The sequence below is a fragment of the Amblyomma mixtum genome, chromosome 8 (assembly GCF_055824585.1).
Source record: "Amblyomma mixtum isolate Tamu chromosome 8, ASM5582458v1, whole genome shotgun sequence".
Lineage (NCBI taxonomy): Eukaryota > Metazoa > Arthropoda > Arachnida > Ixodida > Ixodidae > Amblyomma > Amblyomma mixtum.
This window is the reverse complement of record NC_143019.1, coordinates 120,017,795-120,027,737: the sequence shown is the minus strand read 5'-3', so window position 1 is coordinate 120,027,737 and position 9,943 is coordinate 120,017,795. Positions and strand designations below refer to the sequence as shown.

At 49.1% G+C, this 9,943-nt stretch overlaps 1 pseudogene; it reads right to left on the bottom strand.

The window, feature by feature from the left end:
- Positions 1-7,524: 7,524 nt before the first annotated feature.
- Positions 7,525-9,706, bottom strand: LOC149334101 (uncharacterized; annotated as a pseudogene).
- Between the last annotated feature and the right edge of the window lie 237 nt (positions 9,707-9,943).

Sequence of the window (9,943 nt, the reverse complement as noted above, 5' to 3'; positions counted from 1 at the left end):
CGTGAAGTCGGAATTGTCGGTCTTCTACAACTGCAGAGTACACAACCCAGCACGATCTCTGCAGCGAGTGTTCATAAACATGGCGGTTTCCGGTTTCCTGGCTTGCGGATGTGACGTCGGTGCAACCCATGTAACATGAGCCCGACTACCGGTTCTTGGCCCGACAGCCTACTTAACCCGACTTTTGTGGGGCGACGACCCCGAATCCCCGAAACCTGGAGGAAGCAGGAACCTTCCCATCCCTCCCCCCATAATAAAAAAAAAGGAACGCAGCGCAGGAGCTTGTGGTCGGGAGGCAGGCTGGCGCAGGAGGGCTTGTTGTTGCCTCTCCAAAGCCAACGCTCCTCTACCCAGTCGATGCTGAATATCTTATCACACCAGAACTAAACGGCATGGCGACTACAAGCTGTGCACGTGCAATCTCCGGAAGCTAATCAAGTGCGGAAATCGGAAGGAGTTTACAAGTTGCCAGAATAGCCAACGAAATGGGAACTCAAAAATGAAAACATCCCCTTTAAGACACGCGGGCCTTGCGACGCTTGTTGTTGCTTAACACTCGGAATAGTAAGCTCTTAATGTTAACCCGACTGTTGCTATCGATTTTACGTGAATCACGGCGCAGATTAGTCGCACCGGGTCGGGGTCACTTTTCTCTGGTGCTGGAGCCAAAGCCTTTTCGCCACCAAATGACCCCGTTCCAGCCAATGGTGTCGGCCGATTCTCATGACCCTGCTAGCATGACATAGTGTGACAAAGCAGTAAGCGGCGCCACAATGTAGAGACGGGCCTATCGCCGACCATAGAAGAAAGAAATTATCCCCTTTCAGCTACCAGTGTCTGCTTTGTCACACTAGAAGGGTCACGAGAATCTGCCGACGCCACTGATCGGAAGGTGATACTTTCACGGGGAAAAGCCGCTAGCGAAGGAGAGGGGTTGACCCTTGCCTTGTCATTGCGCGAATCAGCTCGGTCAGTAAACAATGGTTGTTTCCGCCCGCTCCGGAAAATAAAAGCTTCTGCAGCTGATTTCTCCCCTACTGTCTAATCTTGCAATTGATAGGGGCGGCTAGCGGGGTTGTTCTCTCACCGAGCACGAAAAAGCAGCAGAATATTTTCTTTTAACGTCACCATAGTCTTCGGGACTAATCTACATATAATGTTTAGCACTGCTTAGAAGGAAACAGCTCAAACACAGGACAAAGCGAGGAACGTACAGCACAGGCGCTGACCTACACTTGTAAGTCAGCGCCTGTGTTGTACGTTCCTCACTTTGTCCTGTGTTGACGCTGTTCCTTTTCAAGGAATGTTAAACCAACTAGCCAGCAACAACACCCTCGTGAGTGTTTACCACATTGGAATCAGTGCGAAGCAAGGATTTGTGCTACATAGAAGACGACGAAGAGCGGACAGTGCCGCGAGAGGGAGAGCTCGCGCTAGGCCTGCTGTGAACAAACAAGGGAACAGAAAAAGGACTATTTTGCTCGGGTAGCTCCTACCGTTCGGATTAGGGCTTATGCAGTAATAGCTGCTGACTCCAGAACAGTATTGGCCCCTGCTAAGCCAGAAGATGCAATTGCTTATCGGCGAGGGGTATGGAGAAACCGCGCTCTTCTCTGATGGACACACACACAAATAAGAACTGAAAAAAATATATATATATAAGCTAAAACGTATAATTTATTGCTACATTATTACATAGAGATATCTCTAGACACAAGCCTGAAGATGGCGACGCATAAAGAAGCGAAACGACGCAGTAAATAGGTTATCCGTCTCCTGCTGCGGCATGCACTGATCATACTACGCGCTGAACAACAAAATTTGATTTGCTTGGTTTATCGGGTTTAACGTCCCAAAGCGACTCAGGCTATGAGGGACGTCGTAGTGAAAGGCTCGTGATAATTTCCACCACATGGGGTTCTTTAACGCGCACTGGCATCGCACAGTACACGGGCCTCTAGAATTTCGGCACCATCGAAATGCGTCCCCGCGCGGCCGGGACAGAACCCGCGTATTTCGGGTCAGCAGCATAGAGCCGTAACCACGGCGGCTGTGGACAACAAAATGGTGAAAACCGTGTCCAAACAGGAATGATATCTGTTGGTCTAGCATACAAACATTCTTAGTCGCAAAAGAAAACCTCTTAGCCACTCTGCACAAGAAAAAAAAAGACTTTGATAGGAAGTTGTTTTCGCTTACCGTGAAGGTGTGGCAAATGGGAAGAAGTGCGACGCGTCGTCTTCCAGAGTACCACTGCGCGTTCGAATCACGACAGGCGGCACTGACCACCGGACGACCGTCCTCGCAGAACTGCTGACAAGAAGTGGATGCGGTGCGGAGAGAGAATGACGTCCGATGACCAAAACCAAGGGGAAGGAGTTGGGAAAGTTCTCGGTGGAGAGAAGGAAGCCCCACGTGCAGCGCCGCCCCTTTATCAGCATGGCTTTTTGACAAGGGTGCATGACCGCCGAGAGAGCGAGCCCCTGCTTTCCGACACTTCTAGGAAAAAGAAAAAAGGAGGAGCGAAAGCCATCCTCATAGTACAATGCCTTTCTCTCTGCCCAAGGTCCGGCTGGCGCTCGTCGGCGGTTGTCACATGAGCCAAAACTTGCGCGCCGGTCGGCACTTGCGAACTGCCAGTCCACTGCAAACCTGGACACATGGTCCAGAGGGTGCGGACAGGGTGCGGCAAGCATCGATGCGGCGCTAAAAAATCGCCCCCCTGTTCCTCCTTGGTTCAGGGCAGGGGGGGGGGGGGGGGGGGGGGGGGGTGCCGCGTGTGTTCTGTTGCAAGGCGCTTTCGGGTGCCAAGTCCGCTTCCCTTCTGACAACGGCAACTCGAGCTCCGCCCACAGCCAGTGCCACACTTGCCCTCCGCGCAGTAGTGCTCGAGCGCTGTCTGGCTTGGTGTGCTTGAAGTTGGCAACAGAAAAGACCAAACAGCATTAGAGAAAACGTATTACCAAGCATGTAATCGGCAAGCCACAATACAGAATGGCAAAAAATTCCACCCTTTTATGGCCGAAACGAGAGGAGGCCAAAACATGCTAGGACGGCGGCCGGCGTCCACGCTTACAAGCCTCCATCAAAATTCGACCGCCGCGGCCGGGATCAAACCCGCGTCTTTCGGGTCTGCAGGCGAGTGCCATAACCACTGAGCCACCGGGGCGCTCTTCGGAAACTTTGTGGTATCCAGATTCATCTGGGGCAGTCAATGTTTCCTAAAATCGCCTGCATATGAGTATATCTGGTACCAATAATCACAGATTTTAAGGCGGAAGCCTTTAATGCCTCATCGTTGTAAGCAGGACTTGTCGACAGAAATGTCACGCTTTTCAATTGGTCGAAATGGTGGTCACGTCACAGTGCGCGGATTTCAAACGGGCCAATTGTACTTTGGCTAGTAACCATGCCACCAATTAAAGGGACGGTATGGTGGTGCTCCAACTAAGTGGAACTGAGGTTAATTGATTGCGTAATTAACCAAGTATTCTAATTAACCTTTCTAGTCAGACCAGATAAAAAATCTCTGCCTCTCCCGTAAACGAGAGTAGAGTAAGCATGAAATGTTTACGGGCCTAATGTCATCTCGGTGGACACCCGAACCGCACCGTACAGGAAGGGAGGAACGCCACCACCCGTTCAGCGCGATGCCTTGCCATTTGAACGCAAGGTTTTTTGAGGAAAGGAAATGGCGCAGTAATTCTCTGCCATCTCGGTGGACACCCGAACCGCACCGTAAAGGAAGGGAGGAAGCCACCACCCGTTCGGCGCGATGCCTTGCCCTTTGAACGCAGCGCTTCTCCCCCGGATCACGTATGACAACGAAGTGTAACGTGGCATTTATGTGCTTTGTGCACGCGTTATTAGAAATCGGAAATTATAATTCCGAGCATTATCAAACCCACAGCTCCACTGATATCTTGATAAACATTGAGAAGGCACTGGCAGCAGTTATTTTTTGTCTCGTTTGGAGACCAACCGGCGCTTGCATGCCGGTCGCGTAAGAGGGCTTAGAGAGTCTCGTTAAATCTCGTTAAGTCTCGTACGGTGCCCGGATGTTCTCGTTTCAGAGCCCGGATGACTGGAATTCAGTGCCCGGATGAGTGGATTTCAGTGCCCGGATGAGTGGATTTCAGTGCCCGGATGAGTGGATTTCAGTGCCCGGATGAGTGGATTTCAGTGCCCGAATGAGTGGATTTCAGTGCCCGGATGATGGCTCTCGGTCTCGGCGTGACGTCACCACACTGCCGACAACGGGGGCTAAAAGCATTTCATGCTTAATAAATAAAACAGAGCTCGAAATTGGTCGAGTTGGAGAATTGAACCCCGGTCTCCGGAGTGCGAGACGGGCACGCTACCACTCCGCCATGCCAGCTCGATGGTTTGGAATGAAGTCGTGGGAATGAACAAAGGCGCGTCTAGTAAATACGGTGTCTTCGTTCACTTCCATCTTCTTCCCTTCCCGTTAAGGCGAGGTTCAGGTGTCCACCGAGATATGCGAGACAGATACATTTCCTTTCCTCAAAAACCAATTCACAGACGAGCAAGGCGTAGAGGCGAACGGGCGATGGCGTTCTGTGGACTTCCTGGCAGCGTTGCAAGACGCTGTCGCGTTCCACTCTTAAAGGCGCGTTTCACTCTTAAAGGCGCGTTTATAGTCCGACGTGTTCAGCGCGCGCGCGAGCGTCGCTCGCAGTCTGTCGCGCTACGCCGGTTTCGCTGCGCCGGCCGGAGCCAGACGCCGCGCGCCGCTTCGGAGCATGCGCAGAACGACCGCCGACTCGCGCGCCGATCGTCGACCGGCGGGTAGTTTGAATTCCGTTCGCGCCTTTTTCTGCGTCGCCTCATCCGTTTCGCTCCATTCACGCCATTGCGGCTACTATACGAAATATGGCTAGGGTGTTATCCACGCGACAGAAACTTGCTCTCGTGTTACTAGTCCACCTCTTGCGGCGAAAGCACAGGCGCTCAATGTATGTGCGAAAGATTTTCGCACGGCGGAAAACCACAGGCGAGTACCACCAACTTGTGCAAGAACTACGGTAAACAGACCCAGAGTACCATCTCAAGTACTTCAGGTAAGCACACTTCACACGAAATGGCTGTTTCACTCGTGCGTAGCTTTGTAGCGCTTTTTTTTAACTCACTGTGACTGCTCGGCTTGTTTTATTACTATCCACAAATATTTAGCTGCACAGTAACTTGTCACGATGTTCCGGGGTGTTTTAAACACACTTAGTGCATCCTTGAAAATCATGTAAAACTACTTTCTTTGCAGGATGACCAAGGCCTCATTTGATAAACTTTTGAGTCTTGTCCGCGACCGCATCGTCCATTCACCGAACCACAAGAATCCAGTCAGCCCAGGAGAAAGGCTGGCAGTCACTTTACGGAAATTACCCCCCACTTTAGCCACCCTTGATTACACACTCGCTGACATCCGCTTGTCATACGGGATGGTGCTTTGACTCAAAGCTTAAACTGGCCGTATAGCCGCCTGATGAGCTTAGAAACTGTTCTTTCTTTCGTTCTTGTTCTTATTCAGTGTAGTAGCAGGAAAAACAATTCTATATCGTTTGCCTCCTTTTTGCGCTGGTTTTCAAACGTCCATTCACTGTGCGAGCATGGAATTCTCTCACCAAATATATTTTTTGTCCCCATTTACCAGTTGTGCTCTATTGATTAATTGCCTTCCGTTATTCACATTGATTTCTTTCAACACATCAGACATGACTCGACCCTTGAACATACCTTTATATAGCTATGTTAATCATCCCCCCTCCCCGCGCGACTCTGATTGTGATTAACAATCCTCTTCAACCTATTTTCGCCTCATAACATGATAATTAAATACAGAACAAAAACTTCTTTTAACAAAAGATGGCGCTGCAATACAATTAATTTGCTACTTCTACTCTTCACAGGTTTCTGGCCACAGGCGGCTCTATGATGGACGTCGCTGTAAGCTATCGTATGCATCTATCGACAGTCTCTGGCATTCTGAAAGAGACCCTGCCTGCCATCTGGGACTGCCTTTCCCCACTTGTGATCAGACAGCCGGCTTCCGACGAATGGGAGTTCATCAGACAGGAGTTCACCACGAAGTGGAACTTTCCCAATTGTGTAGGGTGCATAGATGGGAAGCACTTCGCAATTACTTGCCCTACTGACAGTGGTTCAGAGTTCTACAATTATAAGGGTTTATACTCATTGCTGATGTTGGCAGTGGCAGATGCAAATTATCGCTTTCTGCTAGTGGATATTGGCGCTCCGGGCAGACTTTCTGATGGCTCTTTCTTTCGAGAAAGCCCAATCAGAAAGAGCTTCGAGAACAATACCCTCAGCTTGCCTTCAGGTCATAACGGGTGGCCAATGTGCATTGTGGGCGATGCAGCATTTCCCCTGCGGCCCTATTTAATGCGCCCTACCCCGTAAGACAGCTAAACGAGACAAAACGAGTATTTAACTATAGGCTGTCAAGGGCGCGCCGTTGCGTGGAGAACGCTTTCGGAATATTGGTTTCCCGTTGGCGCTGCTTCCTCGGGACAGTGAGTGACGACGTTGAGTTGCTCACAGCCATGGTAGGTGCGGCGGTTTGCCTGCACAACTTTCTCCTGGCTGACAAGGCATATTGCCCACATGATTACGGCGACCGGTCACTGGCGACAATGTCCAGGAAGGCGGGTGGAGGCAGACCGTAGCAAATGTAAATCCTCAGAGTACCGCCAGCGGCACCCGCTCAGCTTCAGATGCTATGCAAATCCGGGATGCCATAGCAGAGTAATTCATGTCCCGAAGTGGTTGTTTACCATGGCAACTGAAAGTTGTAAGGCGGTGTTGATGGCTAGCGTGAAGCTGTTGACTCCATTTTTTGGGCAAAACAAGAACATCTGACGCCAGCTAAAATGTATAAAACTTTATTTTGATATCTGGTGACCACTTCGTAACGGACTTTCGAGTGAATTGTAATTGAACATATCCCGCGGATGTAAAAAAATACACGAAACATTTTGTACTTCTGCTTTTGTGCAAGCACACCACGCTAAGTTTGTTTTGTTTGCATGTTTGTTGTTTTCATATGAAATATTTTGTTTGAACACACAAAGGTGGTGTACAACTATTGCTCAACATGCTTCATGTATAAATTAGCAATGGTGCAAGTTATAATCATGAAATCGCTTGTAAATGTTGAAAAATCACTTGTGAAAGTTGAAAGACGAATTACCATGACAATGCACACAGCTTGAATTGTGAAACAATGAAGTGGTGAAAGAGGTAGGAGACTATTAACCACATTGAAGCTTACAATACTTGCAATGAAGCCATTCAACAGTCTAACAACAGATATATCACAGCTTTGTAGTATACTGAAACAATAGGAACACGAACAGAACGATGTCAGGAAACTGCACTGCATGGCAGGCAATGCAAAAAAATGAAATGACAATGCCCTCTAAGTTATCAAATGAAACATAGTGCAGATGATATATTTGCTGTCACCTACACCTCAAAAAGTATATCTTAAAATTCAGCCTCAGACTCGTCATATTAAGCTATTAGCTCCATTATTCTAACCTTCAAGCGAGAGGCGATTTTCTTTGGCATCCTCTCAAGGCTCATGCCAACTGATTGCGCGAAAGTCTCATTTTCGGTGTTCTTGGCCAGCTGGGAAAGGAGCTGCTGCTCGAAGTGATCGCAACTGGACGCTTTTTTGGACCGTTTCGAGGGTGGCTCCCTCACTGTGGAGTCATCCTGCCTGGCAGGCTGACCAGGACTAGCTTCTGCGGGCTCCAGCTCTTCATCAACATTGGCGGTGGGTGATGGTGCTGCCGAATCATCACCTTGCATACTGTTGAAAATTTCTTCTGCTGTTGAGGGGATGTCATCACCTCCTGGCAGGGCCCTTAAGCCCACGCTACAGGCAGTCCTGAAACAAACAGGGTTTACTCCAGTAAGTTCAGTCTTGTCGTTTCACTTTTTTTTACTTTACTGCTAACAGAGCACCTGTGCCTTGTCGAGTGTAAGAGCGTTACGCACACGGATGAAGAAAAAGAAAAGGACACGAGCTCTGACTTACATTGAAGTTTGAAATTCAGTTGAAATTCAGGGCCCATGCATTTATCATGCCTTCTTATTCATGCCTGTGAGTAGTGCCATTCCAGTAAGCAAAATGCTGAACCAAGTGCTCCAATTCTCCACATTAGTGCTAGTTTCACAGAGCGAAAATGCTGATGTTGCCGGGAAGTTACGGTGAGCAAATCTTCTACCTTCCAAAAGCAGGAGCTACATCTCCGACCAATATCCTAGACAGGGGGCTGCCCACTAACCGTTCCCAACCCTCAGCCTACCCTCAGCACAAACAGTAAAGCCATAAAAAATGACAAAAAACCAACACACATACTAGCCCAAAACAAAATACACGCGAGTTCTAAGAATGCAGCTCACCCGAACCCATGAGATGACAAACGCTAAAACACATAACACAAATGCACAATCGGAAGCATAAAGATCTACAGAAATGTTTGCTACGGATGTCTGACCACCCGCCAACTTTTTATTGCATGTTTGACATTGCTGTACACTTTGAAGCTGGTAAAAAGTTAATCTCATTTTAATATTTTCATAGCCACACAAAAGCCGTGAAAGATTTATAAAAACACGAGCAATTTTGTACAGGCTCCTCCAGGGTCTTCTTCTAAAGCCATGCTAACGTGATAAAGCGCAGCAGTTCATAGGCAGTTACATGGGAAAAAAAACTAATACTAAATCCTCTCTCACAGAAGGGGAACGTCACGGTAAAATGCATAAATTAACGAAGGAGGCTCAGTATGAACAAGGTGTGCCCCCGTACAGAAGGTAAAACGAAGGAGGCTCAGTGAACAACCTGTGCGTGAACGTAGCACCCAATTCATGCCGTGCATTAAACACTTTTCGCGCTCATAACTCAACGTACCTCGATCCGCGAAAACACACATTCCAAAACAAAGCAAAATAACTTACTTTCTTGGACGACCACAGTTCTTGTAGAAAGACATTGCTTCGGAAAACTGCCATGACTGCCTCGCAACGTAGACGCTGCCGCTCCTCGTAGCGGCTCGATCGCTTTTAGCTCCCGGGTGAAGCGATCCCGGAGCTTCTTCCATAACTTGTGGCATTCTTCGACTACTTTTAAAACGAGGGACAAAAAAAATCGACCACACATTACGATACATGCGGCGAGTGGAAAGCTTCGGCTGAGAAGGGTACAAGTGAAGCCGAGCACAGCAGTCGGGAACAATTCACCCGTGGAGAGACCGGTGCTTCGCCTTATTTGTTCCCAAGCGTTCTCTTTTCGCTGGTTGTCTCTGAAATCGAGTCGTTTTGTGTCGTATACACAGGGGTGTTGTTTTATGGCTTCAATAAAGCGTTCCACAACGATAACCGGCTCGGTTTCGATGTTTGGGCAGCTCGCGCCACTCACGCCGCTCGCGCTGGCATCCGCCATTTTTCTCCGCGCGATGCATTGTGGGTCGACGCGGTCGGCGGCGCCGGCGCTCAATTGGAGCAGGAGCCAAATCTGCGCCGGGCTCGTCGGGGCACGCTGGCAGCCGCCGGTTGCGTTGGCCGCTGCAGTGCGTCGAACTATAGACGGAGCTGTTTTCACCAACGCAACGCAGCGTGCGCGCGCGCGCGCGCTCGCTTGCGTTACGTCGGACTATATTCACGCCTTTAGAGGCGATGCTTAACATCTTAACTACACATCAGTGACACAAGCAGCACCACCGCGCTTAAGGCTTCCGCCTCTCCGCACTTTAGGCCAACAAAGCGCCCCACTTAATTTTTTGCGCTTAGTTGCTGCTGGTTTTTCTCCAAGTAGTGTCTCATATGAGAGAAGCCAACAGCCACAGAAACCAAGGAGCACAGGGGATTTTTTTTACATTTATTTGTATTGTGGTGTTGA